Here is a 20,020-nt window from a genome sequence, read left to right on the forward strand (position 1 = left end):
CAGTTCTCTCTGGGTGTGATAATGTTTCCATCATGACACTTTTGGAATTGTCTTAGATCATTGTATTGCTGCAAAGAGCTAAGTCATCAAACAATGTTGCTGTTACTGTATACGATGTTCTTCTGGTTCTGTTCATTTCCCTCAGCATCAGTTCATGTAAGTCTTTCCAGGCTTTTTCTGAAAAAGGATCTGCTTTCTTAAAAAGAAAAGGAAATGGAGTGAATTGTACTGAGGAAGTTGCTTTCAACTCTTCACGTGATGCTGTATTCTTCTACGTAAACTACAAGCATTGGGTTGTTTAAAGAATACTGAAAAGCTGGAGAGCTTTGATTCACTTCCCCCTAACAACAAATGACAGCCTGGTTGCTAGATAAAGGCATTATATCTATAAAGCTTTTTATAGCCCCTGACCCAGTGATCCCATGATGAATATTACTCCATTGCTACAGTTCAGTCATTTTAGTCGTGTCTGACTCTTTGTAACCCTATTTGGGATTTTCTTGGCAAAGATACCATTTCCTTCTCTGGCTCATTTCATAGATGAGGAAACAGACAGGGTTAAGTGACTTGTCCAGGGTCACAAAGCTAGTAAGTATCTGAAGCTGGATTTGAACTCAGGTCTTCCTGACTCCAGGCCTAGCACTCTAGGCACTATATCACTTAGCTTCTCTAGCATTACTATAACTGATGGAAATTATTTATAGGAATAAAAGATCCATCTGTAAATATATGTGTTTTAATATATTATATATAATGTTGCTACATTACATATACAATCTTATGCTATAATATTATTATATTACAGTACTATATTACAATATTACAATTATATTACTATATATTATATGCTATAATATAATACATATTATGTATAATATAATACAAATTATAATGTATGTTATATATAATATAATATATACTATATATTACCATGTATATACTATACATATAACTATATTACAATATTACTACACTACTGTACTATAAATAGTACAATATTACTATGTTATATACAATATTACTATGTTTTACATAACATAATATACAACATGTACCTGTATGCATGTATGTATATGCGTATATATTCTTAGCATCATGGCATTATCACAAACAAGTCAAGTCAAACTAAACTCATTTCTTGTTTTGATAGGGTTTTATGACTGGTACATCAGAGAAGCGCCATGAATGTAGAATCAGGGTCCCATGATTTCTGACATAAGCACACCAAAGACAATAAGGAGTCAGAAAATGTCAAGAACATGGCAGTCATTGGCCTTGTTTCAGAGTTATTGCCCATATCCTTTGGTGTTTTCTTGTGGGATCATAGATTTAGAGCTGAAAGGAAACCTGAAAACCATCTAGTCTAGCTTCCTTATTCCACAGATAAGGAAAAAGAGGTCTAGAGAGATAAAGTGATTTGCCCAAGGTCACACAGTGACAGTCAGAATTTTAAAAAAATAAGTTTTTATTGATCTTTTGTTTTTATATCATCATAGTTTCTCCCAATATTCCTCTACCACCCTATTCCAGAGAGCCATTGTATATAACAAATAGCATTTTTTAAAGAAAAAGATGAAGAAGAATAAACACAATTGATCAATACATTGAAAAAGTCTGAAAACATGTACAACGTGCAACAATTGTGGACTTTTCACCTCCATGAAGAGGACAGGCAGGATTTTAATTGGAATTTAACTCTGAAGAATATTGACTCCAAATCTGGTACTAGCATGTCCCCTCAGGTAACTTGAAGCATAGCCTGGCTGATATACAAGATTTCTTCAGAGACCCAGGGCAGAGAGCCACCCAACTATGTAGAAGAAGCCATCCAGGAGCCCTTGCTGGACCCCAAGAGCTATACTGCTCTGTTCCAGGATCCCAAAAGACTCCTTTGCCCACCTTTCTTCAATCCAACAAGATCTGCTGCAGTCTGTATTAAGCCAGTTTAGGAACACCAGTCCAACTTTTTAGGATATTCTTACCCTTACCTTCAAGCAATCTTAGGATGGGATTCTTAGTGTAATTGGCAGCAACTGCTGTCTTCCTGCTTTCACAGCTCAACTGCCCTACTTCCCTCGTTTTGGTAACAATGGTGGATCCAGAGATAGATAAGTAATGGCATGCAAGGATGGTGATTTATCGATTCGTGTAGATCTGAAATGAGGTCTCGAATGGAGTGCTCTTTCCACATTCTTCTTTTATTAAAAACAATTTTGATCAATTACTTGTATAGAGGGCTGAGTAGCAAACTAATCTAATATGCAGGTGACAGAAAGCTTTTAGGGACAGCTTATATATTGGATGCCAGAAGTGGAAGTCTAAAGGCTGGATTAGTGAGCTGAATCTAATTTTTTTTGAGAGGGATAAAAATAAAACTTCGTATCTGGGTATATTTGCCTACAAACATGATGTGGTATGTAAAAAAAAATCTATCATGTCATCCCCCTAAACCTGGGTGTGAGCCCCATTTTGCTGCTATCTTCTCATTCTTATTCACCTAGCCTTACCTACCCTTTCCTTATCTCCTCCTTTACCCTTTCTCACTATGTCCTTTGCAACCAGTATCTTATTTTTAATACACTTCCCTTCATCCTTGATCTCTTCCTCTTCCAAGTCTCCAACCTTTTCTAAACACCAGAAATCTATCTTTTTTTCCTCTGACCACAGGCTTCATGTTGAATGTACCTTTTTCTCCTCTGCCCTATCACCTCCTTCTCACTCAGGCTGGAGGTCTAGTCAGCCAGCCCATTTGTCTCCCCATAGCTACTACTTTCAGAATCTTACTCTCTCACTATCACTTAATAACTTTACCTTCCCGCTGCCACCATTTGTCAACAGGCAATCACAATGTCAAGAGCCTTATATGAAAAGCAGGTTTATTACAAGAGAAATGAACATGCATATGGAATTCCAAGAGTTCATAGTCCTTACACAGGTTTGCATATTTAAGACGGTACCACAAAAGGAGGAGGAGAAAATAGGAAGAAGAGTGGCATGGGAGGGAACAGATGAGTAAAAGTAGGAAAAAGGACAAAACCCCTCCTGAAGGGGAGGAACTAGGTAATCCAAAAGCCTCATTCTTTTCCCTTGGGAAATGATAAGACTACGAAGATAGGAGGGTCCACTTGTCTGCAAAGGACCCCAGCTGCACAAACATTTACCCAGCCTGGCACAATCTAGCTGGTACTTGTCTAGACTCCCAAGGACACACAGGGAGTCCAGCTTGGGGTACAAATAGCAAACTATGTCAGCTGAAAGGGGAAGGGGCTTCATCTTTGATGCATTCAGGACCTCCTGCATTCTCTGGGTCTGGTGTTTCTGGAAAATATGGCAACTCAAAAAGACAAGTTCAGAGGACCCCTTAATAATCCTTAACACTGAAAACATAGATTGACCATATTATATACAGTCAATGTCTCCTGATTCTTGTCATGATACCCTCAGACCTCTTCCATTTTATTCTATGACTTTGCCCTCTGAGCCATAGTCAGCCTTTCCAATGACATTTCCCCTTGAGGCTTTGATATCCCATCTAGCATTCTAGTTTCACAGTTCCTCCAAGTTCTCAATTCCTATAATCTTTATCTCCAGTCTATATCAGGTCCCTCACTATTACTCAAAACTGTTTCAGAATCCGGAACTCTGAATTTCCCCTCTCTTGTAATAATAATCTCTCCTCTTTTAACCCCTCCTACTCCCTTAATGCCTTCCTTCCCTTGCCTATTCAACCTTGGGCCCTTTTTGTTGTTCAGTCATAGTAACCCTGGAAGATTTTTGTCCTTCAGTCATTCAGTTGCTTCAGACTCTTCATGACACACCAGGGCTCTTCTATCCTCCACTATCTCTCAAAGTCTGTCCAAGTTCATTTTCACTGTTTCCATGCTATCTAGCCATCTCATCCTCTGCTGTCCCCTTTTTCTTTTTACCTTCAATCTTTCCCAGCATCGGGGTCTTTCCCAATGAGTTCCATCATCTCATGCTGCCAAAGTATTTCAGTTTCAGTTTATTTTCTCAGTCTTTCAGTTTTGTTCTGGCTTCAATTTCCCTTCTAATAAATTTTGATTCTGTAGCTAACCATTCATTGGCCTTCTCCACCACTGAAAGCCCCTTGACTATCTGACAGTCCTGACTAAGCTTCAGTCCCTCCAAACCTCCCCTACTGCCTAGCAGCCAAAATACTGTTGGAGAAGTAAAACTATGCTAGTACTTCCACTAACAAAGTACTCTGATCAAAAACCTTCAGTGACTCCCCACTATGTATTGAACTGTATAGAATTATAAGTATTAGTATATAATATATTATAAGTATACATTTCTAATCCTGAAAATTAGTTAAGACCTGCCCCAATTTTTCTCTAACTTACTTTTTCTGTCTAACTGCCTTTCTGATGTTTATATTCTAGCAAAATGGAACTTCTTTCTATCACCTATTCTTATTCTTTGCTTTCCCAGATCATTACCTTTATATATGTGATGGACCCTGTCCCACCACCCTGAGTCTTAGTTTATTGGTGATTTAGACTAGATGATCTCAATTTTTTTCTGATTTAGAGATTCTGTGATTCTCCTTTCTTTCCTTCAAAGCCAAATTCAGATGATATACCTGCCTTCCCTGACCTCTCAATGGGGAATAATGCCAAGAGTACTGAGGTATAGAGTAGAGAAAAATAAGTTAGCTACTCATTGGAAAATGACTTCTATTTTCTTAGCAAAATATGAGGCAAGGCTTGATAGTGGGTGTGGAGGAGATGTGGCATGGGAAGATTAGGAAGTGAAGAAAAGGTATAGAAAAGCTACCATGGTAAGTACAGGAGACAGTAAGGATGGTTTTGTTTCAGTGGGGACCAGATTGAAATTAGGTAACACACGTTTGCTGTGGACCTAGATAACATGGTTGTGTGACTTTCCATGACAACCATTCAAAAGTATATGAGGAGGAGTAGAGGAGGTAGATAGTGAAAGTAATCTAGGGCTCAGATCTGGCAAGGCAGGAATGATGACAGGAATTCAGAGTAGAAGACAATATACTGTTGAATTAGGTAACAATAGTGTAAAGATTAAGAACTTAATAAATTCTGAATTTAATTAGATAAAACTGAATTGAATCGGGTCAGTGTGGTATTACGGAAATGAATGACTTGACCATGAAGGATTTGAGTTCAAATTCTAATCATGCTGCTTACTACTTGTGGAGGGGAGGGCATCCTTAAGTATGGAGTATTCTGGGAGGACCAGCACTTCCAACAAGGTGGTTTGTTGAGCCCTGTTTTAGGCCTCTTCACCCACCTCTGATGTCTAACTGTCACCCAGCTCTCACCTGTGGCTCCAAGAAGCTGTAGCATGGGCAGTGGCCACTTCTCAGTAAATAGCCTTGGGAGATGGGCTAAACCAGACTGAGGATAGCCAACTGGTTTTAAGCCCATTATTGAGTTAGGGGGATGCCTACCCCAAGCAAGTAAAGACTTTTCCCAGAGGAATGGGCAGATGAGAATAATTTCTTTCAGTGACCATGAAGCAGCTGAAGTAGGCTCTGTGGAGTACTTAGAGTTAGGTAAGATATTGAAGGTGCCAAGGTGCCTGCAGCCTGGGCCATCGTCAGTCATCCTGACTGTTGTCTTGCTACTGGAAGAGACAGTGAGGCTGATGACTCTGCCTCACTTAAATCCAGCTTTTGGCACATCAAGACATCATTCAATGTGATATCATTGGTCTTTAAAAACAAACAACAATAGTAACTTTCATGACTTTGGGAAAGTTTCTTAACCTTTATGGGCCTCAGTTTCATTGGCAAAATAAGCGTGGCAGACCAGAGATCTTTAAGATCTCTTCCAGATCCCACTCTAATGCTGTTATGAACTGGGACCACCACTTGAGGAAATGCACGTACATGTTCACTTCTCTCTTGGGTCTGCTCCTGACTCTTCAGACTTTTCCACCTTGTCCTCCTCCATTTCTACCTTGAAGTATATCTGCAAAAAGGGAGGCTGAAATCCCCTTGGTATTTTGTCTTGAACATTCCACATTGGGAGGATTATGTTTAGTTCTGGGCAACACATTTCCAGGAGACTGACAAACTGTAACACACCCAGAGGATGGCCATCAGTATGGTGAGGAGACTGGACACTATGTCATATGAAGATGAGCCAAAGGAACCAGGAATATTTTTCCTGGAGAAGAGAATATTTAAGGAGTACATGATGGTCATCTTTGAGTATTTGGAAGGCTGTCACGAAGAAGAGGGACTAACTTGTTTGGCTTTGCTGCAGAAGGAAGAAATGGGAGCAATGCAAATCTATAGAAGGTAAATTTCATCTCAAAGGAGAGAAATATTTCTTACAATTAGAACTGTCAAAAAGTGGAATGGCCTGCCTCAGGTGGCAGTGAGTTTCCTGAGTTCTGGGAATGTTCAAGTGAAGTCTGACTCCTTTCTATTTTTCCAGTCTTCCTAGACATTACTGCCCTCCCCATAGTCATACTGGCTTATAGTGTTCTGCACATGTACAGTATTCAATCGAGCCTCTGTGCCTTTCTACTAGCTGTCCCTGGCTGCCTGGGATGCACTCCCTCCTCACCTCCACCTCATACCTTTCCTGGCTACCTTCAAGACTCTGCTCAAATGCCATCTTCTGTAGGAGGCCTTTCTTGATTACCCCTGGCTACTATCCCCCTTCCTTCCTTAAACACTCTGTATTCCTTTTATATATACTTCTACATCTACCTGTTGTTGACAGTTAGGTGACACAGCGGATAGCGTGCTAGGCTTGGAGGCAGACTGACGATTTATCTTTGTGAGTTCAAAGCTGACCTCAGACACTTCTTAATTATGTGACCCTGGGCAAATTACTTAACCCTGTTTGCCTCAGTTTCCCCACCTATAAAACAAACTGGAGAAGGAAATGGCAACCCACTTGAGTATCCTTGCCAAAAACAAACAAACAAACCCAAATGGGATCATGAAGAGTTGAACACAACTGAAAAACAACCAACGCATCTGTTGACTTCCCATTAGAATGTAAGAAGCTTGAGGGCAGAAATTGTTTCACTTTTTTGTCTTTGTATCGTTAGCACTTAGCACGGTGCCTGGCATATAGCAAGCCCTTAATATGCTTACTGACTAAATGACACTTCTTGTTGGGATTGTTATAAATGGCATTAATAAGATGGATAGGGGTTAGGTTATAGGACCTCTGAAATGCCTTCCAACCTTTTGATTCCATTATGCTGTCTAGATTCTTTCGCCATTTTCCTCAAGACCCCACTCTCTGATATATCATAATGGATGGTAACAACTTAATCATATTAGCTAATCTCCAATAATAAATTGGACTGGCTAACATTTCACCTTTCCCAGGTAATACAATTTGTTGTTGTTATTATTGTCATATCTGACTTCTTGTGACTTATTTGGGATTTTCTTGGCAAAGATACTGTAGTGGTTTGCCATTTCCTTCTCTAACTCTTTTTATAAATGAGGAAACTGAGGCAAACAGGGTTAAGTGACTAATCCAGAGTCACACAGCTAGTAGGTGTCTGAGGCCAGATTTAAATCACATCTTCCTGACTTCAGGCCTAGCATTTTATCCACTGTGCCAATTAACTCTCAGATAATATAATAATTTAACCTAATCAGTAGCAGCTGGTGGTACAGTGTACAGAGTATAGGGACTGGAATTAGGAAGGACCTGAATTCAAATCCAGACTCAGATTCCTCCTAGTAGTGTGACTCTATGCACTTAATCTGTGTGCCTTAGTTTTCTCAACTGTAAAATGGGATTTATAACAGCACTTGCCTCATACGGTTGTTGTGAGGATCAAATGAGATAATATTTGGAAAAACTGAGCACATCATCTGCCTCATAGTAGATGTTACATAAATGCTTCTTCCCTCCTCTTCTATAATCAGATTGAATTTTATTTCCAAAAAATTTGGTGAGGGCAATATTTGTTCAAGGACACCATTCGGTACCCCTGAAACTGGAGGAGACAGGTAGTTACCTACTCTGCCTCCCCTATTCACTAGGGCTTATCCATCTAAGCTCTCCAATTTAAGAAGAACCTAAATAAATAAAGTATTGAATGAGTCTTCCAAGGTCATGATATTATTAAGAGTAGAGTTAACCAGGCATTGTGGTTCCTAGTCACTATTCTGGTCATTGCTTCCTCATGGCAAGATCCAAAATTTTAATTACATGTTCTCCCAGAGTCAGGAAGCATTAATACACTGGCAGCACTCTGATATTAAGTAGATGAAAAAATGAACAACTAACCTTCATTCATAAATTAGGCAGATAAATGAATTTACAAAAAAAAACTTTAGCAGTCTACAAACCCAGAGGAAAAGATAATAGGGTTTATGAGACTGGATTCTTTATGCTACTACTAATTTTATGAATTAAAATGAAAAAATTTAGAAACATTTATGTAGAAAATGAAAAATGCAGAGAGTTAAAAGGAGCATAACACAAATCAGTATCTATATAATGTTAGGTTCTAATTTTTTAAAGAAGTTTATAAGTGTGTGTGTGTGTGTGTGTGTGTGTGTGTATTTGTATGTTCCAAGTTCCCATTATGGCATCTAACAATTAGAAGGATTCCATTTTTACACATTCATTATTTTTCCCTTCAGACTGCCTAATCAGAACTATTTTACCTTTAGAATATCCCCAGTAGGACCACACATTTTCTGTCCAAAAATGAGCAAACATCATTTGGAATTTTGATGGTTCTTTGGTATTTCCACTTGAGTAAGAACAGAGAATTTAATAATATTCCAAGTGAAATTCATACATTCTATTCTCCTTTTTTCTTAAATACAGTTTTTCTTTCTCCTATTTGTTTTTTTCTTCCTTTATTCCAGGTTTTTATACTTTTCCTTTTTCTTTCACATAGTATTTTATTCCATAGGAGCACAGGATTTGACGCTAAAAGAGACAATGTCAGAGATGACAAAGTCAAACACCTCTCCTCCTCTATTTAGCATAAGAAGAAACTGAGACCCAGTTCTCAATTCAGAGCAATGATTTATTCAAAGCACCATTAGTAACTAGGTAGTAATGGATCTAGAATTCAAAATTCAGGTTCTTTGACTCAGATCCAAGTTTCTTTCTATTGTATCATGAAGCCCCATACTTTGCTTCTTTACCTTTCTTTTACCTTCTACCTTAGAGGCTGCTAGGTGATGCAATGGATAGAGTCCTGGAGTTAGTAAGACTTGAGTTCCAATCTGACTTCAGATACTTACTGTATGACCATGGGCAAGGCACTTAATCTCTGTCGGTCTCAGTTTGCTCAACTGTAAAATAGGAATAACAAATAGCTCTATCTCCCAGGGTTGTTATGAGTATAAAATGATATAAATATGTATAAAGTGCCTAGTACAATATCAGGCACATAATAAAAACTTAACAAATTCTTGTCTTTCCCTTTCTACAGAGTATATATATTTTCTTTTCCTATGTAACCAGCAGATGGCACTGTGAGGCAAGGTTTGTAGGTATAGTGACCAAGCATCTCCCTCATTCTTTAGAATTTTGGAGCTTATGGCTTCCTGATGAGTGTTTCAGAGATTATGGCCTTCCCTCAGCCTAAACTTATATCCTTCCCCTCAGTCTGGAGGCTAGAAGCTTCACTGAAATACCCCCCACTCTGAACTACCTCCATCTTTCTTACTCCTGACTCCATAGCCTGGGGAGAAATGGTTCTGAGTTATGTCACCTGTCTATCTCTGCCATTTAGGAACTTATAAGAGTAATTTACAAAATCAAAACTATGAGATCTCTTTTATATAGTTGAGCCAAATCCTTGCTCTGTTGCCTCTGCCAGTTAGTCAGAGAAGGTTCATCCTCTCTGTGCCATAAGCTATTCCACTACCTTCTTCCATTGCTAACCTCCTGTATGCGATTAATATACAGACATGAATCATGGAGAAATTATGAAAGCAATTAGGAATTAGAAACAGCTTGGAGAAAGAGAAATTATGTAAAAACTACCTAAGAACTGCAAGCCAAAGAGGAAGGGAAAGGGGGGCTTAATTGTCATTTTGTAGATCTCAAAGAAGTGGCAAAAGTCAGTAACTTAAAGCTGTTTCATCTGGTCCATCAGAGTTGTGGTTGTTTGTTTGTTTTTCTCTAATGAGTGGTTGCTGCAGCCACTGAAGCCCAGCCTGAAATATTCAAACTTTAACCACTAAACTGGCATCACAAACCATCTACAAGGGCTTTCCCTCTTTTTTCTTCAACTATCATTGTGGTGCTGCCACTGTGTATAGTCTTTTCCAAATCCCAAATGCAAGGGAACTTCCTCCCAACCCTATTTGTCATGGTAGAATTTCCCAGAAGAATCTCTCTCTGAAGGGAAAAAAAGACTCTTTCTGGGACTACAAAGTTTGAATATCTGGTAACAGCTGTGAGTTCATCCCTGTCCTCATCTCAATATTTCCAAGCTCTGTGATTGCTGTGAGTGAAGGAACTTGTCCCCTTGATAAAATTCACTATCCCGCTAGGATATGCTAAATAATCTTCAGGGTTGGTTGTTGCTGAAAAAATTGTCACGTGGAAACCATCCTAGTGATTCACTTATTAGAATTATACAGACTAGTAAAAGACAAGACAAATATTGTCTTCTGCCAGGACTATACTCGAAGTCTTTCTAGCTTGAATAAGAAGGGAGAAAACTAAAGAGGGAAAAAACCTGACCTGGTAGTTAGAATGACACATCCGAAGCTCACTATCTTTCATGGACTGACAGATGACCAATGTCCATACTAAAAATATAGACCTCAAACTATCTTGCAAAACTCAATCAATAAACTATACTGGAACCAGATCATTAATGCAGGTCAAAATGTTGCCCACAATTCCCTGGACGTGATTCACAGAAACTTAGGAACAATGTTTTAAATTGATGTCACTCTACAGTGCCTGGAACAGAGTAGGTATTTAAGAAAGCTTCTTGATAGATTTACACCAAATACTCACAATTTCCAAATTACATGGAATAAAGGTTTTCAAAGTATCGAGATCTAGCACGAGATAAAAATCATATGAGAACAGGATGAGCTACATATCATCTCTATTTTTCTGTCTACTGCTGGAATTGTACCAAAGATGCTTTAAGGGAGTCTACAAATCATGAACTTACATATGAATACTTTTATTCAACTATAAAAATGCAATTATTTTCTTCACCTATGCAATAGTCTATACAACATAAAATATAAAAGAATTATTGCTGCTTAGTGACTGTCCCAAGACCATTTCTCATTGGCCACAAACTTTATTTTTTAAAAACCCAAGATATTAATAAAAGCAATAACCATCTCAAAGCCCAGTCCATCCATCATCCATGCTCCAGTTGGTGGACAGAGCAATGCCAGACTGGGGGGGGGGGGGTGCATCCAGAGTGATGGACAGCACTAAATTTTTGTACCTTAAGACTATCATGGTAGCCAAGAAGATCTGATAGGAGCCCTGAAATGTTGATATATTAGGTTGTGGAAAAATTATTGAATTGGTTATGTACTCTTGTCAGTGTGACTGCTCCTAAGGTAAAAAGAAAGGAAGAGAAAGGAAGGAAGGAAAGAAGAAAGAAAGAAAGAGACAGAGAGAGATAGAGACAGGAAGAAAAAAGAAATGTGTGGGTTGACATAGATGACAGGCTGGCCCAACTCAAAGTTATGATGATCAGTGTGACACAAAGGACAGCAGATTGAGTCGTGGTTCTTTGTGTCCCAGTGGCAAAAGAAACCAAGATACACCAGAACAACTCAGAAATACCAATACTCTCCTGCTAGAATCCTTCAGTACAGATGGCATTGACCATTGCAATGGGTAAATCATGAGTATGCAAGAAATAGAGTGAAGATACGAATGATTACTATGTGTCAGTACTATATTCCTATATTCTAACAAAAATGGAAATAGATCTTAACAGTTACAGGCAGGGGTTTCATGCTACCTTTTGTTAATAGTATCCCCAGTTCTAAATCACATGACAGTATTGCAAACCAATACAAGGAATTTGCAAAACATAAATAAATAAATAATGTCACCTCTCAACTCTGGTTAGGTGAAATAAAAACTTAAATCAAGGAGCAAGTGAAATATGAAGATGGAAGTGTGAAAGAACCTGAGGTGGCTGAAAAGAATAAAGCTTCCCTCTGGGACTATCATTCCCAGAATTCACAGTGAGATTATTCACTTAATGTAAACTCTAGAAATTCTCCTTATCAACAAAATAGACAAAAACCTATACTGATGTCTTGAATGATCATAAAGAAGACATTAATCATTTTAGGCTAGAATTTTGAAAACCTTTTTTTTTTTAATGTGACCAAACGAACCCAACTGTATCAAAACAAAATAATTTTTGGAAGCCGGCATTTGCTATGCCTATTATGAACAAAGTCATTCTCCCACAATATTTGACAGAAAGTATAAAAACATTTCAGGAGCTACATATAACAATGTACATAGTAATTGCTGCCATAATAAGAAATATAGGAGGAAAGGATGAGCTATAAGTAGAACTATTTTGAACCTGAGTTCAAATCCCACCTCAGATACTTAACTGTGCGACTCTGGGCAAGTCACTTAACCTATCTCAGTCTCATTTCATTTTTAAAATAGGAATAACAATAGCACAAAGTTATTGTGAGGATTAAATGAGATAATACAAGTAAAGAACTTTACAAACCTCAAAGCATGATATAAACACTAGCCATTATCCTCATCCGCAAGGGCAGATAGGTGGCACATTGGATAGAATGCCAGGTCTGAAGTCAGGAAAACTCATCTTCATAAATTCAAATTTGGCTTCAGACACTTACTAGCTGTGTGATCCTGGGCAAGTCACTTAACCCTGTTTGCCTCAGTTTCCTCAGCTATAAAATGAGCTGGAGAAGGAAATGGCAAACCACTCCAGTATCTTTGCCAAGAAAAAACTCAAAATGGGTTCACGAAAAAAAAATGACTGTATGACTGGACAACAATTGTGCTGAGAAGAGGAATGCAATATTGGTGTGTGACAAGCTAAATTCTGAAGAGTAAACTTTGGGAAATGGGAGGGGGGGCAGGAATAATGGCCGTTCTAGATGTTGAAAATGGCAGTAATGACCTCATTCTCGAATAAGTCACCACAAGTTGATAGAGGAATACGATCATCAAGAAACTCATCAGAAAAACAGAACTGTTTTCTGTTATAACTGTGTATTAGGTTGTCATGAATATATTAAATGAACTCAGCAGGGAGAAATATCACTTGATCTGCAAAAAAGCTGATGCCCATGGAGCCTGTGTCAAGCAATTAGCAGACCTAGGAGATTCAAATTTATTTCCAAGAACTGAAGCAAAAATAAGCAAGTTTTGAGAAAAAAAAATTGGTGGCTAGAAATTATTAGGGAAACAATAATCCGATAGAAATGTTTAAATGTGAGATCTCAAATGAAGAGATGAGAACAAAGTAATGTGAACCAAAAGTCCAACTTAACACAGAAGAAATCATTACCTAAAATCAGCAACCCGAGACTATAAGAAACTGTTTCCAAGCCAACAGAGAAAGTTGCTAAACAAACAGACAAACAAACAAACACTGTTTCTCAAGTTCCCCCAAACTGAGCTAGAACCAAGGAGGAATCCACTTCAGATAATGAGGATATAATTGCGTGTTCGCGCTCTCTTCTCCTTCCCCCTCCCCTTAGAGAGTTCTGCCACATAGAGCTCAGTCAAGGGGGAATGAATCCCAATTCAGATGAGTGAGGGTCAAACCCCAAAGCAAGTTTAACTAAAACCTCAGCTGCAGAGAGAGAGAGCACAGTACGTTAATATGGGATGTCTAAACCATAAGCTCACTTTCTTTTATACGACTCTAAAAATCAGAAATTTAGAAACTGAGAATCTTAAGGTTAAGAGTTTCAGAACTGATTAAACTTACATATGATGCACCAAGTAAAATAGCAGTGATGATTTCTTATAAGTTGTCATTTGGTCATTTCAGTCGTGTCTGACTCTTTGTGACCTCATCTGGAATGATTTGCCATTTCCTTCTCCAGCTCATTTTACAGATGAAGAAACAGAGTTAAACAGAGTTAAATGGCTGGCCAGGGTCACACAGCTAGTATGTATCTGAGGACAAATTTGAACTCAGGTCTTCTGACTCTAGACCTGACACTCTATCCACTGAGCCACCTCGCTGCCCAGTTATTCTGAAATGCTTTTATATGTAATCTGTGTTTTATGCAACTATATTTTTCTCTTTTATTCTGTTTATCTTTGTTATTGAAATGCACAGATCTTTTTTACTCTTTATAAAATGTTGATAAATATTTTATGTAACACTCATCACATATGATATATGTGCATACACATGCACATATACACATATATGCATGTACACACACACATGTAATACATTTACATACATATTATATACATGTGATGAACTTGGTGTAGCAGACAGAGAGCTAGAGTAAGAGCCAAAAAGATCTGGACTCAAGTCTTGTCTCTGGCACATATTGATTATATGACTCAGTGCTTTTGGCAACTCCCTAAGATTATGAGTTGAAGGGATGGTGCTGACCTGCCTTGGTAAAGGGAACTCTCTTATCCTGGCATTCTTAGACCAATGGAATCACAAGTACAGTCCCTTGTCCAGTATTATCATTTTATTTAGATATACAGGATAATAGGTGAGTTATACATTTAGTTGCCTGTGTGCTTTATAAATCTGTGTGTGCATGTATTATCATGGATGGGAATGTTTACTTTCAACTACATAATTATACACAGAATGCTGTGAATGAGAAAACTGTCTTGTATTTAAGCAGGGTGAAACATGTTGATTATATACAATATTTGATATATTACAGCTATATTCTGTTTGCCCCACTCTCTGCCATGCTGATTTCTGATTTTCAGAGACTAAATGTTCACTGTGAGAAGGATATGTGGCACTGTTCCTTTCATATGTGGGCATTTTATATACTGAAAGTGACAGAAAAAGGAAGTTCAAAGGAAAAAGACAGAGAAAAGTAGCTTGAGACAGTTTTAAAGACATGAGAAAAAAAGCAGTAGCGAGTGAATCTGTTTAAAAGCAGTTACTCACGGAGGCAAAAATACAGAAAAAAGGCTGTAATATGTGGTTGTCCATCAGCTTATTTACATATGACTGTTTTCAGGGATTTGAAGGTTGTCACTGAAAAACTATGAATCAAAGCATTGGTTTGGGACTCTTTCGTAATAACCATTTGTGTTAGATATTTGAATTTTAGGTTTCTTAGCCTAAGCTGGAGATAGCTGGATTGTTTCATGAGGTGGCCCTGATTTGAGGCATCAAAAATCCAAAGAATGAGGCAGCTAGGTGGTACAGTGAATAGAATGCTGGGCCTGGAGTCAGGAGGACCTCAGTTCAAATCCAGCCTCAGACACTTACTAGTTGTGTGACCTTGGACAAGGTGCTTAACCTTTGTTTGACTTAGTTTCCTCAACTGTAAAATGAGGATGATGACAGCACCTACCTCACTGAGTTGTTGTGAGGATCAAATGAGATAATGTTTGTTGAGTACTTAGCACAGTTCCTGGCATACACTGGGGACTTTATGAATGTTCATTCCTTTTTCAAAGAATAAGAAAGATCCAGGTCTATAATCCAGTTACGAATTATCTTATGTATATAGGTTTCCCTATTCCTGTGCTTCACTGCTAAATTTCTTTGTGTGTCTGTGTGTCTACTCCGCCATACAGACACCGTGTGCATTGTCAATGGAGCAAGACTTGGGCTTATGGTTGAACAATTACATTTTGATTTTTTATCTTCTTTGTAATAAATGTTCTTATGATTATTCTAGGTTTTATCTTATTGATTAGGAAATATAGTAAATATTTCATGTTAAAGAGTCAATAGAATAGTTGTAATTGCTTTGTATAAAGTGGAAGTACACTGGTAGGCATCAGGAGTTAAGTTGTAGGGAGTGGGAGTGTATTCCCTCATATGAGGGTTACTCCTAAGACTCTCAGAAAGTAATTAGTACCTATGTAGTTGAAGTTAAGGCTGTTCCTCTACCCAGGGAAAACTATCATTCCTGCCAAGATCAGTACAGGTTGAAATGAGTGGCCCAGCTCATAGATAGAAGAGATCCTATAGAGAAAATCATTCAGATCCCTGCGAGTTTACTCCATGCTTGAGCTATCCTAGGGACTAACAGTTCTAGAATTTGGACAGTTAGATATGCTTCTTCAGTCCTTTCACCCGCAGAATCCTCTTGGTGAGGGCATACTTCTTTGAGAAGTCATTACAGAAATTGCTTTCTAGTTGTCAACCACAGCCTGACCTCTTCAACTCCTGAGGTTACCACCAAGGCTGGAAACATAGATTTCTCAGGATTGCTGTTCGGTACCTTGTTCTTAGGACAGAAGAAGCATCGAGAGCTATTCTTTGGATCACCTAGGTAAGTGTCTGCTCTTGCCATGTGTATGAAGTCACTACTGCTTCTAGAAAAGAAGGGGAAGGTTTTTTTTCTTTTCACTGAACATCCAAAGGACAGTTGATGTTACTTATGTCTCAGTCTCCATGCATAGGACCATGAGAGGACTAACCTGGAACAAATGATCACATATGCTCTTTTGTAAGAAACCAAAGAACATTTTTCTCCCTGTGGATGCCCAGCTCCAAGAGAAATACCCTAGTCTAGCAGATCAGAAGAAATAATCTGATTATTTCTGTTACGCTACACACACACACACACACACACACACACACACACACACACACACACCACAAATACTAATGAAACACAGAATCCATCACTCTAAAACAGCTAATGGAAAAATGACTACTTCCTTGTCAGAAAGAAATAAGATTGATAGATATTTTCAGAATGCATTATAAACAACCTAAAAACTTGTAGAAATACTTTTGGAACAGATAGACATCACTTCATTCAGTCATATTAATAGATGACAATAATAAACTCCATTGGATTTGCTGAAATCCAATTTATATCAAAAGTAGTTTGCCACCACTTAGATCCTATGAAATGCCTAAGTTCTAACTGTAGAATCAAATGGCCTTCCATAGGTAACATCCAACCATGGAAACAAAGAAATATTAAATGTATGGTTGAATTTTAAAGATATGTTCATAGAAATGCAGAGGTTTACGATGGCAATTCAAGATCAAGTCATCCCCACCAGATATCACAAGTGTTTTCTCCTTAAGTATCCTGGAGTTACTGATGTGTGATAACGATACAAGGAAATGGTAGAAACGGGTGCAACATCACTGTAGGCTACACAAATTTAGCACCCACTAAATTCCTAGCAAGACACCTCCTGGTGGCCAGGATTAGACACAGATGCTCTTAAACTCACATTCACAGAGAGCATTTTCCAATGCTACAAATACGAACTTTTAAATGTCCTTGAGAATTCAACAAATAAACTTTATTGGAACATGGTAATTATCACAGATTGAACTGTTGCTCACAATAACACAGATGTGATCTTCCGTAAAATTTTAGAACAATATTTTTAATAGATATCCAGACCATATGAAACAAAAACTCATAGGATGGATACCTCACTGGAAAAAAAATAATGTTGCTACAGGATGTGATCCATATCATCATCATCATACTGCCTGCTCCCGCCATTGTCCCAAAGGTGATTTTGGTGAGCCATCAGAAGATGAGTTTACATCCTGATATTTTTATTCAATTGAAAAAAATCAACTCTTTAAATTCACCTGTGTAATAGTCCTCATAACACTAAACATAAAAGAAAAATGCCAAGATAGAAATTTACGCCAGTATTGTTTTGATCTGAACTCCATTGGAAAAGAAAATGAAATGAATAATAATGATAATTAACATTTATTATAACCCTTCTGAGCTTTCAAAGCTCTTTTTACACTATTACATTTAAGCCTCATGATAACCCTGTGAATTAGATACTACAGGATGTTCTGCTGGCACAGACTTTGAGCAGTTGAATCACCTGTCCACCACAGTGAAATATTAAGGGAGAACTTCAATTCCATTCAATAAGCATTTATTAAGAGTGTGCTATGTGTCCAGCACTGTGCTAAGCATTGGGCACACAAGTAAGAAAAAGACAATCCTTACCCTCAAGTTGCTCATAAATCTAATGGAAGAAAACAATACACAAAAGAAAGCTGAAAAGGTTGGGGAAGACCAAGGGAACCTGGCAGGAGTAATATTCTGTGGAGTCAAACCAAGCAGAGCTGCTGATGGAGAATGGAGTTACCCCATGCATCCTTGGGAAATTAGGATTGGGGATAGGAGGCAGAGGGAAGGAACTGACAGCCTGAATTCCTGAGCTGTTCTTCAATTTGATGATCCATCCTTCACTGACAAGGAATTTTGTGTGTATGATGTATTTCATGCTTCTCAATAGTTAGTGGTACTGATCAGAAAATAGCAGAGAATGGGACAACATGGCTAAAGATCTTAGGTCTGAAATCACCTTCCATATTTTAATTTCATCATGGTTAAAGTGGATACAAGTCCAAGATGTCTTGAGAAATTAACTTAAGAAGAGTTATGAGTTGCTAAAGTGAAAGGGTCTACTGAAAAATTATCATATGAGATATAATCTATTATTTTGTACTGCTCTAAAACACAGGTCTAATCATATCACCTCCTCTACTCAATAATCTCTGGTGGCTTCCTATTGCCTGAAGGATCAAATACAAAATGGTCCATTTGGCATTCAAAGCCCTTCATCACCTTTTCAGTCTTCTTATACTTTACTCCTCTACACAATTTTTGATTCAGCGACCCCCTAGCCTCCTGGCTGTTCTATGAACAAGGGATCCCATCTCTCAGCTCTGGGCATTTTCCCTGGCTATCCCCATATTTGCCACGTTTTTCCTTTTCCACTCCCACTCCTGACTTCCCTAGTTTCCTTTAAGTCTTTATTAAAATTTTGCCTTCTACATGAAAATTTCTTCAACTCATCTTAATTCCAGTGCCTTCCCTCTATTAATTTTCTTATCTTGCAGATGGCTTCCTTTGTATATATTTGTTTGCATGTTGTCTCTCCCATTAGACTGTAAACTCATTGAAGGCTGGGATTGTCTTTTGCCTCTTTTTGTATTCCCAGGGTTCAGCACAATTCCTGGCACATAGTAAGTGCTTAATAAATATTTATTGATTGAGTGAGTGATTGGAAGGAGAACTATTTTCAATATGTCTGATCATGATTCTAATTTCTTGTAAAGATACTAACATTCTGAATTTACACAGTAGTTTTTTGTTTAAGGAACTTTTAGCCAAGGTGGCACAATGGATGGAATGCTATCCCTGGAGGCAGGAGGACCCGAGTTCAAATCCAACCTCAGACACCTACTAGTTGTGTGACCCTGAGCAAGTCACTTAACCCTGTTTCACTCAATTTCACGTTTGTAAAATGAGCTGTAGAAGGAAATGGCAAATCATTCCAATATCTTTGCCAAGGCAACCCCAAATGGGGACCACAAAAAGTCAAATACAACTGAACAACAAATAACACTTTTTGTAATTTGTTAACATAAAACAATGATAATTTTTATAATGGGTAAAATAGCTAAGAACTTTTTATCACCTCCTTTAAGTAGACTAGAAAACTAATAAAGAGAAGTGAAAAGGTTTGTTCTAAGTCTTACAGAAAATCATTGGCAAAGGAGGGTATGGAGCATACATTTTGACCATTTGGCCAGTTTTCACTGTCAAAACCAAACTGCTCAAACCTTTGAATTCACTGGTATAGCTAATTCTCAATGGGGAAAATTCCATCTAGCAAAGCAGAGGGGCCATGAAGTCTTCAACTTACTATCTTAGGATGTTATCTGGGCCATTGAATGACCCCAATCCATTTAGTGGATGTCAGAAGTAGAACTTGAATCCAGGCCTGCCTTACTCCAAGCCTGACTCCCTACCATACCACACTACCGTTGACATTGTGTGTACACATGGATGTACTATATAGTAGTACAAATGTTTGAGTATATGTGTGTATACACATGTGTA

This window comes from Notamacropus eugenii, chromosome 4 (assembly GCF_028372415.1).
Source record: "Notamacropus eugenii isolate mMacEug1 chromosome 4, mMacEug1.pri_v2, whole genome shotgun sequence".
Lineage (NCBI taxonomy): Eukaryota > Metazoa > Chordata > Mammalia > Diprotodontia > Macropodidae > Notamacropus > Notamacropus eugenii.